The following is a 16,117-nucleotide window of genomic DNA, read 5'->3' on the forward strand; positions in this document are numbered from 1 at the left end:
CACGTCCTTCCTTAAGGCCCCAAAGCACAGCTGATCCTAAGCTATAGCACTGGAACAAGAATTAACAGAAGGCTTGCAGTTAATAAGAACACAAACTAAAATCTGTTTTCTAAACAGATAAAAATTGCCCAAATGCCCAATTTTCCTAATTAAAACAAAAGCGTGAAGTTCGGTTTATGCCAATCCTTTTGTCTCATTGGGTTTTTACTGGTTGACAGTGGGGCAACATCGATTCAAACTGCTGTTTATAAAATATTTACATCTTTTGCAGTGGGCTGTAAGCACACCCGCCTAACCTTCCCTGCACACAGGGACATTTGCTTTGTTCTCCTGGACACTAGCTTCCAAGGCTGCTCACTCTCCAACTATTCTAGAAGAAGGAGGTCTGACACAAAAGGCCAGGTAATGTTCACAGGACATGCAGATATGCAAGACCCATGGAGAACTGTCTCCCAACAGAAGACCATTATGTCCCTTGCAGGGTACCCCAAACATTTAAGATACTTCCTTGAGTAATATTAAGAGCAGCAAAACACTTTTAGAATGTACTCCTCCTGGAAAATTATCCATGGCATGTAGTCTTACAGAGAAAAAGAAGTGTTATATCAAGAAATTGTTAGGATTGCTAGCCAAGAACCTGAGAATATGAATAGCCTTAGAAACCCTATTTATAACCTCTTGTGTTACATCATAATAATCTGTGCTAGACATTTATTTCTTGGCATCACAACACGACTGATGATAATCAGAAGTTCTTTGCAGATGAAAACGATTGCTCTTGTAGTCTGTATGGGCTTAAATGACAGATAATGCAATTCCAGGCTTCCCAAATTTCACACGACCCTTTCCATTTGGGGAGACTTACACCTGGTCTGCAGCTTGTTATTTCCTTTTACTTATTTCCTATTTTGACTTTGTATGCATCCAAAATGTTCTATATATTTTTAAAGATTTTATGTATTTATTTGACATAGAGAGAGCACAAGTAAGCAGAGCATCAGGCAGAGGGAGAGGGAGAAGCAGGCTCTCTGTTGAGCAGGGAGCCTGATCCAGGGCTCAATCCTAGAACTTGGGATCATGACCTGAGCTGAAGGTAGCTGCTTAATCGGCTGAGCCACCCAAGAGCCCCCAAAATGTTCCACATTTAGTGTGACATGTGAAATGGTATGATATTATAAAGAATTTTTAATTCTTGCCAGCTGAAGTAACTTTACCTTTAGTCCCTTATTTATGGTGGAAATACCACAGCTCTCATAATTTACAGCATGTTTTGTTCTTTCATTTTTCTTTTCTGGGATGGTATAATATGGTGGGAAAGCTATGATTTTTAAAAGAAAGAAAGAGACAAGTCACCCTAATTGAATAAACTGAATTCTGAATTTTATGTCAACTTTTAAGTGACTGTGACTTTGGGAATTCAAATTCTATGTCCTTCAATTTGTCAATTAAAAAAATGTGGGTATGATACACACCTCCTAGTTTGTAACTTTTATGTATACATTTATTTAGTGGTTCATAGAAATAGCCTTTTGAAAACTAAAATATTTGCAATGTTGGTCAAAACAACATCCCTACATGGCTGGAACGGATGCTGAGGTTTTGAGGTTTTATGCAAAGGAAGCTCTAATTTGTTTATTAAGTTCATTTCAAATTTTCACTTGTTAAATTCTCTTAAAACACATGGTCTTATACTGTTGCCATTTTGAATGTCAAGCTAGCAGACCAGGTGCTGCACAGGCTGTCTGCTGCCGGGTGGGCACTGGCTGCTTTTCCCAAACTTCTTTACGTAGTGGTATTTGCCTTGACCAGTTCACTGCTTTGAAGGGACTGTTCCAAAGCCTGGTATTCTCAGAAAGTGGGCTTTGACAGAAAGCTAGGAGATGTATTATGTGTATAGACGGAGGGATGTTTGTGGTCACAGGTGCACACACACACACATAGACAGAGGTGAGTGTATAATGTATGCCCATTACTGATTAATGAAATGCAATAGGACTGACATGTGGATCCGAAAGCTCCCACTGTCAGAGCTGTTCTGTGCCTTCTTGCAGGTAAGCTACCACGGAAGCCAAATTATAATTCAAATGTTGTTTGAAGAGTATAGAGTCAGAGCCCAAAGAGTTATTTATTTTTTTAATTTTTATTTATTTTTTTAAAGATTTTTTATTTATTTGACAAAGAGAGATCACAAGTAGGCAGAGAGGCAAGCAGAGAGAGAGTGAGAGAGGAGGAAGCAGGCTCCCTGCTGAGCAGAGAACCCGATGTGGGACTCGATCTCAGAACCCTGAGATCATGACCTGAACTGAAGGCAGAGGCTTAACCCACTGAGCCACCCAGCCACCCCTTTTCTATTTTTTATTTAAATCTTCACTGGCACTGACCTTTCTCATGAAGAAGTCATACCTTGTTTAGAAAATTTGGGAGTGAACTTTAAGTACAGTCTATGTTTGAAAAGTTTACAAATATGCAGTCCTCCAATCTAGATTACTCTGGAACAAAGGACAAGAACGTGATCATAATTTAATCAGAGGAAAAACAAATTATATGGAGCCCTATTTGGAGAAAGGCTGCTTGAACACAACGGGCTCAGTCAAAGTCAACAAGTCAAAGCTTGTTCCTAAAGAACCAGAGTCTGGCAACACCCATGCAAGAAAAATTGTGCCTTCAGTTCTGCCTTAATCCCCACCAGCTGGTGACCTAAATGTGATATTCAGATCCTTCTGATATTTCCTCATTAGAAAATGAAAAATCCTCACACCAGTGCTGTGATCTGAATGTTTGCATTTCCCTTTATTATGAGGAAGCTTGAAAGGAGTTCAGGCTCCTGTGGTATTAGGAGAATGTGTCAGCTGAAATCATCTTCAGAAGCTTCTGTGCTGGCCCTTGAAAGGACACGTTTCTCAGAAAATACTTTTTTCTTTCTAAAGAAATAACACCAGTTTATTATATGCAACTAATGAATCATTGAATGCTACATCAGAAACTAATGATGTACTTACGTTGGCTAACGGAACTTAAAAAAAAAAAAAAAAGAAAGAACACCAGTGAGTGAATTAGGTCTTTTCAGTGTGTGTCAGGTGACCGAGATTTTTTTGGTAGGAGACTTAGAAAAGTGAAAAAGCAGAAGAAACCATCCTAATTACAAAGTATCCACCCCTTAGGAGACCAAACATCAGGGCTCTCTGAGTGTGACCACAGCCGGTGGGTCGCCCCTCAGGAGCCTCGCCCCTTGCTTCTGCTCTGATGATGCTTCCATTTTCTGCTCAGTTTCTGTGTCCCAGACAGGTTCTCATTGCTTCTACCCTTGCTTGAACCTCTCTCTACCCTACTCTTCTCTACTTACAAGTTTACAACCATTTCTTAGAGAGTCTATCTGGTTTTGCTGCTGAGAACTCCCTTTCTATCCATGTGTTACCATCAAAAGCCCCTGGGGGTTGGTTCTGGATTTTTTTTTAAATTTTTTATTTTTTATAAACATATATTTTTATCCCCAGGGGTACAGGTCTGTGAATCACCAGGTTTACACACTTCACAGCACTCACCAAAGCACATACCCTCTGGATTTTTTTTTTTAAGATATTTATTTATTTATTTGAGTGAGAGACAAAGATGGCACCTATGTGCGGGAGCAGGGGGCAGGGCAGAAGTAGAGGGAGAGAGCGAGAGAATCCCAAGCCAACTCTGAGCTAACTGAGCACCAAGCCCCATGCAAGCTGATCAAACAACCCTGAGATCACGACCTGAGCCAAACCAAGAGTCAGATGCCCAACTGACTGAGCCACCCAGGGCCCCTCTACTCTGTTTCTTAGAGCCCTTGTGGGAAGCAGCCTTGAAGTGCCAGAGAGTGAAGTTCTTGTCCCCCAGAGTTGAAGAATGAATCTCGGGGACAACAGAGAGTGATTAAATTATTAGAAGTTTACTAAGTGAAGATACAGAAAAAGCTTTGAAGAGTGAGAGGGGTCCCGACAGGGTTGTCCCTGAGGGTTTTTAGAGTTGGTCTTTTATAGAAAGCTAACCAGGGAATTTAAATCCTTTTAAGGTTTCTACTGATATCATGTTGAGCAAGGAGCAGTGATAACACCTTCAATGGCTTACTTCCTTTTTGTTGGTCACAGGTGATTATCATAAAAAAAAGACACCCATCCCACATATCTAGGACAGGGTGGTCCAGTTGGTTCCCTTATCTCTGGTTTCCCCAAACCTCCACATTTTTAGGATTTCTGTGAACCTGGTCCTCTATCTATCTCTCCTTACCTAGCCCCGCCTCTCCCTTACTCAGCTTGAGTCCAGGCCACCTCAAAGGTTCCTTATTATGAGTAGTGGTTCCCAAATGTGGTTAATCATGGCAATCACTTGGTGATGTATTTAAAATGCATAATCCATCCCTTCTCAGGGAATTTTTGTCAGTGCGTCTAGCTAGTTTCTCACAAGATTTCTTTGTGAGAAATTTTCTAGATGATTCTGAAGGACTACTTTAGATGGCTATCTCTATGTTAGGCATACACTTCCGGTCTAATCTGTTGTGTTCATGATTGTCAGATCCACTTACACAGAGAATGAAAGAACTTCATTTAACTGCTGTTCCAAGAAGAGGGGACTATCACTGGCAGGCCCTTTGAAGCTTTAACCTGTTGAATGCCATGTTGGGAATGGTTGTACCTTAGCAGCATAGTGAAGACCTATTGGAGGAGTTGAATTCTGAGTGGACCTATGGAGCATGAGATTTTGCTTAATTGAGTTCTGATGCTTTGATTAATGAGCTCTGGAACACATCTCCTATTTTTGGGTCTTCTGTCTGGTAGCCTGGCTGTCTATAAATTGTAAATCCAGAGCAAATTCCATTGGATGCTCACAGAAATAGAGTCTATAAGCAAGCTTTAGGAAATGCAGGCATGTGGTGCCTCGGTGGCTCAGTTGGTTAAGTGACTGCTGTCGGCTCAGGTTATGATCCCAGAGACCTGGGATCGAGTCCTGAATCAGGCTGCCAGCTCCCTGGGGAGTCCGATCCTCTCCTCTCTCATGCTCTCTCTCTCAAATAAATAAAATCTTAAAAAAAAAAAAAAAGGAAATGCAGGCATGGAGGTTAACAAAATTAACCATGTTATTTTAAAAATATATTTTTGTTATTTTAAAAATCTTGAATATAATATATTCACCAACAACTCCCTGAGATTTTCATGAATGACAAAATGATCTTCTTCATTCTCAGGGTGTTGTTTTTTTTTTGTTGTTGTTGTATGATCTGATTACACCAGGGAATAAAAACAGTGACACATCTATTACCTCAACATTGAAGATCTTGACTGGTGGTACCACGTGTTCACTGACGATACATAGTAGCTATCCTAGGCCTGTCCCAAAGAAAATGGCCATGTGTCAGAAACACGTTTTAATTTGCTGTGTATTTATCAGTTTTCCTTGAAGGAAAACACAATTTGGGTGGTGTTTATTGAAACTGTGTTTAGGTATTGGCGGTGTGAGGAATGTATTTCTTTGTTATGCTTTTTGTTGCAAGTGAGAAAACCAAATCAAGGCAGAGGTTACTGGCAACAGCTCCAAACTCCAAACTGTGTAGTTGCTACCTTTAAGAAGAGAGAGACAGAAACTTGATTCTCCCTTGGTTCCAAGGTCCCAAGTCCCAGGAATGAGCCTCACTGAACTCACCTGACTCAGGTCTACACCCCTGGCCAGTGGACTGTGGCCGAGGGGTAGGAGTAGGAAATGGAATGACTTTCAGAAGAAGGGAGGTGGGGGTGAGGGGAGGTTATGGAGAGAAATAAAGAAGAAATAACAAGGGAGGAAAGGAGAAAGGTAAAGACATGGAAGGGAAGATTGCTGACGTCCTAAAGTCAGCAGCCACAGTGCATTAGTGTTATGATGTCACAAGAGTGGCAGGGAGGCGCCCCATAGGTTGGCTTTTGTTCACTGGCCTTGACAGAGGTGGAGACAGAGAAGGAACACATGCGGGGGGCAGGGGGTGAGAGAGGGAGAAGCAGGCCTCCTGCTGAGCAGAGAACCTGATGTGGGGCTCGATCCCAGGACCCTGGGATCATGACCGGAGCCCAAGGCAGACGCTAAACAACTCAGCCGCCCAGGCACCCCTTTAAATCTATTTTTAAAGAAACTGTAGTTACAGTGTGACAAGAAGTGACACTTTAAATCCAAGGTGTTTTTAAGGCATTCTGTGGAATTGCCACAATACAGAGCTGGTTCTCAGCGTCATAAACATATCAGCAGCCTGATTATGAATATATGTACATATGTACACATATATGAACACACATATGTACACACATATATGTACATGTGTATGTACAATATATGTGCATACACACGTACAATATATGTACACATATATGAACATATGAAAATATGTACTCTTTAGTGAAAATGACTCATGTTATTCAAATTCACAAATGATAGGTATATTACTAAAGTACTAATTTATTACTTTTTAATGAAGAATATTAGTTTCTAGTGTTAATAATAATCAAGACCACTATATAGTAACAAATTACCCCAATTTTTGTTACAACAAAAAGTTATTTTCCTGGTTTTTGTTGGGTCAAGACTTCAGATAAAGGAGAGGGGATGGCTTGTCTTTGCTCCATGATGGCTGGTTACCTCAGCTGAAAGATTGAGGGCTTGGGGTTAGACTCACCGAGGGCTCATTCTCTCACATGTCTGTCTGGCAGTTGATCCTGGGTGTTGTTGGAAACCTTAACTGGGCTGTTGTTGACCGCAACATCTATATGTGACTTCTTCATGTGGCCTTGGCTTCCTCACAATATGGGAGGTTGAAGAACCAAAAAATCAGCACACAGGGAAACTGAATTATTAATCAGAATAATGCTTAATTTTTATAATTTGCCATGCGTGAAGTACATTTTTATAACTTTCAGAGATAAAGTAGGTCATCACTTGCCATCTGGAAGATCAGTCCATTGCCTACATGCCACCACTACATCATCTGGGCTCACAGTGAATGTTGTGCTAAATACAGAATCCTTCACAATGCAGTGTTTCAGGTAATCATGACCAGTAACCAGGGTTCGGCATACACCTTGACACCTGTCTGCCATCCTAACAAAGGATTAGTTTTCCTTAGGTTTGACCCAAGTCAAACAAATTGCCCTGCTTTAGAAAAAAACAACTTTGTGATCCCAAATTCCAATTTCTGCTGAAGACATTTGCTCACATATTCTGGAACCATCCATACCATCTTCTTTATGTTCCTGTACAAGATGTATATACACATATATTAAAATATTTAACTGATTCTGTCATTATTCTAAATTGCTTAAATTTTTATCATAAGCCTGGCTGGATTAATTTCTTTTAGTGGTATACTGCAGCATGCTTGTGTCAAATTTCCAAATACATTGGTAAAATTACATTTTTCAGAAGATGTATTTTGATCCTTTGGATAGTGTAATTTGTCACACATCCTTCACCACTCACTTTTTAAAAACTATTGTGCTATAGATTAGTCATTTTCCCAGCAATCTGAACTTACTAATTGCAATGGATTTTAGTAGTTTGATTTTCAAAGATTAACCTTATTTCCCAGTTCCAGGAAACTCTGGCAACATAAATTTGCAGACAAAATGGGAGAAAAAAAAACCACTTTAATTTTAGAGACAATGTTTGGCTATCCCTTCATTTGAGCTTGCTACATTTCTGATTATTCCACGAAGGGTTCAAATCGTTCTTTTTTTAAATAGTGAAATAAACCTGAACTATATTTTATGATAGTCCAAACCCTACTCCAAATCAAAAAGATGCTCTTTTTTTATTGTACTTACTGGAATTTGTGTGTATGAATAAATGAGCCACTGAATTATGTCAGGAAATCCTTGTTATTCTGAAATTTCCCAGTAATGACATTAACCAACTTTTATATTCTATTGCTTAAAATAAAATACTTAAATATTTTAGGTTAATCCAAGTATTTTTATAGATCAGATAGAGCTAAGGGTATTCATCTGTTTCAGGAAAAAAAAAATTCCAACCAGAATAAAAATTGATGTATTAGATGATAGTTGTTTGACATATTAATCCATTCACCTTTGACCTCTGAATGGCATTTATGAAGCACTAACAACCTACTTCATTGGGGTTGTTAGAATTATTTAATTTGATTTCATTTATTTTATTATTTTACATATATATGAAAATTAAAGTATGTAAGATATTTGATATAGGCCTTATACATATTATGCTCTTATTATATAGTAGCTATTGTTTATCACTTTATTATTATTAGAAAATGACCCTTAGAGCTAAGTGTCTAAGGTCATACAAGTTGTCAGTGGCCCATCCACATCTGGAATTCAGATCTACTGATTTCTTCCCCTTAACATGATAACTTTCTATCATTCCTGGGACAAGCCCCATCTCTAGCTAAGGGGGAAAGTGACCATGATAGAATATGAGCACCAACCCAGCCTAGGTGGGGCTGAGGGTTCTGTGTGTGCCCTACTACAGGGACAGAGCAAAATGACAAGTGGAAAGACCATGATTAGTCCAGAATTTTAATTTTGTTGCTGGTAGTTATTAAGACCCTTCTCCCCAGTAGTCTGGAACAGCTGCCAGGGTTACTTGAAGGTATTTGAAACCCATGTGGCATGCAGATTTTAGATTCTAACCATAGAAAGATGCTTCTAGCACCAGGGAACAAAGCTGTGTTCAAAAGCCCATCCCGGAGATGTACAGAGGACACAGAAACCAGGAATTTTCTTATGACTATGACTTTCTTATGACTTTTCTGGATTGTTAACTTCTTTCTGAACATCACATATGTCCCCAGGCAAATCTTGGGATTTCTGGGTGTTTCATGCAACCCCATGTTTCAAAATTTGAGTTTTGTAGATTTGGCTGAAATGGACAATTTTGATACTATTAGGAAGTGGCAAAGTCCAACAGATGCAGCAGAAGTATTCTAAAGCAATTAGCTGGGACAGCAGAAGCTACATTAGCATAATAATTATGCAAATCCAGGGCCATTAAATGCTGGTCTTCCTGGCTAAAAAGAATGTCAAAACCAGCCTGAGACCCAAAGGAAGGGAAGATAAGTGCATCATGTTTTCTTCAGCACAGCTCACCATATTCACGACAAAGCTGTCCTTCCCACACCAGGCTGACAAACTGTGCTTCACAGTGAAGACCAGCGGATGATTTCTGAGGGAAACGATGTGCATTTAGTGTTCTGGTTTGGTTCTCCTTTCAATATCTTCTCTACTTTGCAGATTTTCACTCCTAAGTTTCAGGGTCAAGGAGACTCAAGAAAATTAACAAGGAAAATCATCTTTTAAAATTGTAGTCCATTTCCCTCCACTTGTAGTTTGAGATAAACGGATGTGATTCCTCTTTCTCCTCACAATTTTCTCTTCCTGGGAGCTGGTCCAACTTAGTGCTGAAAGAGGTCCTCAGCTGCTTCCATTTTGACTTTGAGCTTTCTAGTTGGTTCTTCTTTCCAGCTTGTCTCTTTCCAGCTCCTGGTTCTTGTTTCCAGCTTGTCTCTTGGCTCAGGAGGAAGACCCTGAGGGCAAAGCATTGCCTGGTGGGCACAGAATCTGCCCCCTTACCAGTAAGGGCTGCCCTGAGCCAGCAAGACCCCACCCATGCTGGAGTCCAAGACCATGATGGATTTGACCTTCACTGCCCACCTGAAAGTACCCACTCACCTTGGCCTTGGCCCCAGCTCTTCCTTATAGGGACCTGGAAGCATTTTTGGCCTCTTGGGGTTAAGTCTTTGAGATGTTAGTCTGCTGTCTTCTCGATGTCAGCCCCCCTGAAAGAAGTTCCTTTCTTGTTTCACCACACTCGTCTCTCTGCCTTTGGATTCTGTCAGTGGGGAGCCGGCCCAGCCTGGTCTGTCTGTACCCCTGCATCCCAGCTTCCCCTGCAGACTCCATGGTAGAAGAGGAAAGAAAGGGGAATGCAAACTCATGCAGCTACTCTGGAGAACAGTATGGAGTTTCCTCAAAAAGCTGAAAAGAAAGCTACCTTGTGACCCAGCAATTGCAGCACTGGGTATTTACCCCAAAGATACAAATGTAGTGACTTGAAGGGGCACCTGCACCCTAAGTTTATAGCAGCAATGTCCACAATAGCCAAACTATGGAAAGAGCCTAGATATCCATCAACAGATGAATGGATAAAGAAGATGTGGTGTATATATATGATGGAATATTATGCAGTGATCAAAAAACCCAAAATCTTGCCGTTTGCAACAATGTGGATGGAACTAGAGGGTATTATGCTAAGTGAAATAAGTCAGTCAGAGAAAGACAATTATCATGTGATCTTGCTGATATGTGGAAAGTGAGAAACAAGACAGAGGATCATAGGGGAAGGGAGAGAAAAGCAAAACAAGAAGAAACCATAGAGGGAGACAAATCATAAGACACTCTTAATCTCAGGAAACAAACTGAGGGTTGGTGGAGTGGAAGGGGGTGGGAGGGATGGGGTGACTGGGGGATGGACAATGGGGAGGGTATGTGCTATGGTGAGTGCTGTGGCTTGTGTAAGACTGATGATTTACAGACCTGTACCCTTGAAACAAATAATATATTATATGTCAATTAAAAATTTTTTTAAAATAAAAAATAAACAAAAGAGGAAAGAAAGATATAAAACCAATGTGAACAGTATGTCTCAACTACACTTCAGTTGGAAAACAAAATGAAATAAAAACAAGGACAGTGGTATATTTCATATTATCTTGAAATGTCGTATGGTAGCATAAACCATTTTATACACCAGTTCTAGAGTCTATAATTATATGTATGAAAACAACTAAAGAGGCAAGAAACAGGTGCTGTAATTCCGTAGTTCCGTTAGTGGCTCAAATAGAAAAGCCCAAGACAAAGAGTGCTTGCATCACAAGGAGGGAAAGGGAGAGGATGACAGTTGTGATGTTGCTCTGTATTCCCCATAAAGATCCAGGCACAGCAGCAGGGGGAACTGCACCAAGCTGGGAGGAATGCAAAGGGAAGGATCCAGAAGCAAGTGGGTAAGAAAAATGGCAAGCAGAGGGTTGACAAGGAAGGACAGATTTGATGAGACAAGCCTCAGTTTTGGACCAATGGTCTAGAGGGGATGTTTCTTTGACTTGGAACCTGATGATCGTGATTTTCCATCTGTTCCGACTCTTTGGCGATGGCCTCATGGGTGATGGCAACAGATGAGCCACCAATGGAATTCACTGTGAACTGTAAATCAAAAGCCAAATAAATATGAGTTCCTAAGAGTGCTAAAGATAAATTGGGGCATATTAAACATTTTAAGAGTTTATTTGAGAAAAATTGCTTGGAATCAGGCAGCGCTGAACTGAGAGGGTTAGGAGTGCTCCACTGATAAGAGCCCGGGGAAAGGAAGCAAAGAAGGAAAGTATTTGGTTGTTATCACTTCAAGCTTTCATTGCAATCAGCTGTCGTTAGTGTTTTGATTTTGTCACCTTGAGGCATTTACAGGGTTCCATTTGGGTTTGCTGACGGGGGGGCCTGCCATCAGAGCTCCCTCAGTCCAATGGCTTCCTTGTTTAATTTGGCAAGTCATATGCCGAAGAGGGCCTAGGCCAGTCCCACCTGGGAATTTCCTCTGCAATCTTCTTGCTTTTCTGTCTTCATCCCTGATATTTGGGAAGCTACAGCTTTCAGAAAGTACTTTTGGATAACTGCGTCTCTCAGAGTTAGGGTTTCTTCTTGCTGCCTGAGCCTTCACACATTCCTTCTCATCATCAATCCCCAATTCTCCCCTCCCACACAGACCACATCATCTCCTCACCTGTTCTGCCTTTGGTACATCGGGGACAGCCGTGATAAAGCTACTTTCCTTTGGCATCCAGCCAATCATTACTTGCCTCCTACCATCTTTCCATCCATGGTCTGAGAGAAAGCCCAATCTCTAAGGTAACTCTTGAATGGAATGAATCATGTGTGTTATGTTGTAATTTACTGGTCTAACACTCAGGGGTTAACATGTAACTCCTTCTTAAAATATATTGGGGGATATTTCACAGTTATGTCCCTATACATGGCACTGTCAGAAGTAAGATTGTCAAGAAAGGTGGGTTTTTGGACTTCGGGGCCTGTTGACTATTGCGATCACCATTCTGAGCCATGGCAGCATGGCTGGGATGTGTGGTGGGGAGGGCTTTCCTTTGGAAGAGAACTCATGTTTCTCCTGTCAGTCATCCTGTGGAAGGATGGGATTAGTCTTAGGGGACATCCTCTGAGGTGCCTGGGTCTGGACTCAACCTCAGTCTTGTGGTGTGTCTTGAGGTGCCTGGGGTTGCAGGGGAACGTGGAGCCCACTCCCCTACATGGGGATACGTGGTGGTATGCTGTGTGCTCAGGACTTCTTCAGGTTTACACAGTAATCTCTGTACCATTTTCTGATTCCTACTTTACTAAAAGTTAGTAAAAACTATCCTCTGGTCTTAACTGTCCTCTGGGCAATTTGTGGCAATAGAACATCTCAACTGAGGACAGAGCAGGAGCCTCAGAGTAGTCACCATGGGGGCAGCTGACCCCATCAGGGGGCTACTTCTCAAGGCTCATCAGAAGATACTGAGGGACCCATGTGGCAAGTCCCCGGGATGCCTGCAAAGAGGCAGGAAGGCACTTTGAAGAAGTAGCCCATGGATGTTCAAGTCAGAATAAGGTGACCACCCAAAGAGGATTGTAAGCCTGTTCTGAGGTCACAGGTGCGTGCCACTGGCAACATGAATTCCAGCAGTGTCTTTCAATATTTCCCACTTCCCTTTCTTCTAAAGCTGTGCTCACCAAATGACCTTTAGATAACAGTTGAGCGTACCAAACATTTGCCAACAGGGAGAGAATATACTGGTGGTGGCAATGTGTAAATGCCATTGTCTTCTTGTCTTTGACATACTTAATTCTACATTGATGATCAGTTTTTTTCTCTCCAGGCCCACACAGAGAAATGCATTTGGTAAATTCCTCCACCTGAGCTACAAGTCATGGTCCTTCCTCTGAGACATGCTTCTCTCAATTTTTCCCTACCTTCAAATTCTTCCTCTTATTGGCTCTTTCCAGCTTTGGAAGCCCCCGGAACCCCATTCTGTCAGCGGCCACCCAGATGAGTGAGCTCGCGATACATTACACAATGCTGAAAAGTGGCATCCCGATGTATTAATATATAGTAACAAGCACGACTTCCAAGGAAACTAGTCATTACTGTTCCTTTGAGACAAAGTTTAAATCTCATCTCTTCTGTGAGGCCTTTTCTGCTTTGCTGTTTAGCTTTCTTTGGGCACTCGGCATATGCTACCCATCCTCTAGTCATCCACCAAGTCATCTTACTTTTTTTTATGTATTTCAGAATAAACTGAGGACATTGGAATACTTTCCCCTAGGGGTGCCTGAGGGGCTCAGTCTGTTAAGCATCTGACTCCTGGTTCAGGCTCAGGTTGTGATCTCAGGGTCTTGGGATTGAACCCCACATTGAGCCTGCATAAAAATATATATATATATATATATATATATAAATATATATATATTTATATATATATATATATATATATATATATATATAAATATATATATATATATATATATAAATATATATATATTTTTTTTTTAAGAATCTTTTCCTCTATATCCTTCAGTACACATAAATTCAATTTTTTTTTTAGATTTATTTTTTCCTGTAGGTAAAATAAAATGCACAAATGCTAAGGAACATTTGCTGATTTTTGACAAATGCATGTATCTGTATAAACCAAATTTTGATCAAGATATAGAATATGAGGGGCGCCTGGGTGGCTCAGCGGGTTAAGCCGCTGCCTTCGGCTCGGGTCATGAACTCGGAGTCCTGGGATAGAGCCCTGCATCGGGCTTTCTGCTCAGAAGGGAGCCTGCTTCCTCCTCTCTCTGCCTGCCTCTCTGCCTGCTTGTGATCTCTCTCAAATAAATAAATAAAATCTTTAAAAAAAAATAAATTCTTAAAAAAAAAAAGATATAGAATATGACCCCAACCCCAGAAAATTCAGCCATGTTTCACCCCAACAACCCCTGTACCACTCCCCTGTACCACTCCCTACAGGTAGCCACTGTCTCCCTCCCGCCAATAATAGATTACTTTTGCCTGTTCTAGAATGCTCATATAAATGGAATCATTTCATGCAAGGCTTTTTTCATTCAAAATGTTTTTCAGATATGTCCATGTTGTTGCATATATTAGTGACTTTACTACAAATAAAACTGTAGTCCAGTGGGTCTCAGTCCAGGGCAATTTTGTGTCCAGGGGACATTTAACAATATCTGAAGACATTTTTAGTTCTCACAACTGAGGGGGTTGTTGCAGGCATGTGGTGGCTAGAGGTCAGGTGCGCTGCTGAACACTTTCTTGTTCAGAGGACAGCTCCCTCCCTGCTCCTTTCTCCAAAGAACTATCCAGTTCCAATGTCAGTAGTAGTGAGGTTAAGAAACCCTGCTTTGGCTAACTGTAAAATGTTATTGTCTTTCCATCCAATCAATGTCTTCTGTCAGCTATGATTGATCAACTAAGACATTAAATATGGATCTTTGTTTAGTATTAGTCTTCATGGGTGTGTTTTTTGTTTTGTTTTGTTTTACATTTTAAAATGACCTTGTTTTAGCCAAAATGTTTTTTTTTTTTTAATAGTAGAAAATTCATTCATCAATAGCAGACCATGGAGGAGGAATTTATGTATGATTCTTTCCTGGGGTTCATCATACTTTATCGCATTCAGCTTTCTTAAAAAACTCAGGATGTGCCCAACCACATCAGCTTCTAGGGATAACCAGAGAACGTGCAAAATTAAAAATTTTCACTTTATTTTAAAATATCTTTAAATATCCTTATGAATGACTAAGTGGCTACTTGATTTAGAGAAGGGGTTTTATTTTTTCCCTTTTAGATCCATAATTCAATAATAGATATGAGTTGGAGGGTGGGTGGCAGTGGTAGGTGCTTGGAAAAGTTCTGTTATATTTTTCAAACAAAATCATTGACTAATGCAAAGACAAAGATATTTACAGAAATGTACTGGAGAGAAGTTACATTAGGTGTCTCATAAATTTAATGGCTATTTATTTGAACTACCTGGTAGATTTTCTGGTGTTGAGACTGTCATAAAGTTGAATTTCTTGTTTCAAAGAGAGCCATGATTAGAATTCATAAAGCTCCCAGGCACCACTGAGAGTAGAATTAAACACAGAGTAGAACATTTTTTTCAAAATCCAGCTGCCATGAAGCTCTCCATTTATGATGTGTTTACTATTCACATCCATATTGAATTGTTTGATTTTAACAATTTTAGCTAATTATTTTAAACATTAAAGAGCAAAATTAATGGGTATAAAAGCCTTTTTTGTAAATTTAAAACTTTATTTTTGTTTCTTTGACTTTTCATGTTATAAATCAATGCAATTTAACTTTTGATACTCTAATAATTAGTCTAAATTTAAATATAATTTAATTTTAATTGTAGTTATTTTACATTAATGTATGTCAAACTATTTACAAATAAGTAACATAACATAACGTTGTATGAAATAATGAGCAGAACAAATCACATTGAAACTTAGCTAGTATTGGAGTGCCTGGTTGGTTCAGTTGGTAGAGCATGAAATTCTTGATTGCAGGGTCCAAGTCTGAGCCCCACATTGGGTGTAGAGATTACTAAAAAAAAGAAAGAGACTTAAAAAAAATAAAGTAACCCCTTAAAAAAATACTTAGTATTATCTCTCCAAAATATACACTTATATAACTTTCTTAAAAATATGTTTCTTCCAGGGACCCCTGGGTGTCTCAGTCACTTAAGCAGACCACTCTTGATTTTGGCTTAGGTCATGACCTCAGGGTCCTGAGATCAAGCTCTGCATTGGGCTCCATGGCAGGCAGGGGAGTGTGCTTGAGATTCCCTCTCTGCCTCTCCCTCTGCTTCTCCCTGTCCCTCTCCCCTGCCACTCACGCTCATGCTCTCTCTTTAAAGTAAGTAAATAAATATTTAAAAACAAAATATGTTTCTTCCTAAGTCAAAGTTCTGTCAACTGGCATGCTCTTCCATCTCTATTTTCCAGAGCTTCTCCCTGATAGCCTTTTGAGAAACTACTAACACAGC

This window comes from Mustela nivalis, assembly GCF_964662115.1.
Source record: "Mustela nivalis genome assembly, chromosome: 14".
NCBI lineage: Eukaryota > Metazoa > Chordata > Mammalia > Carnivora > Mustelidae > Mustela > Mustela nivalis.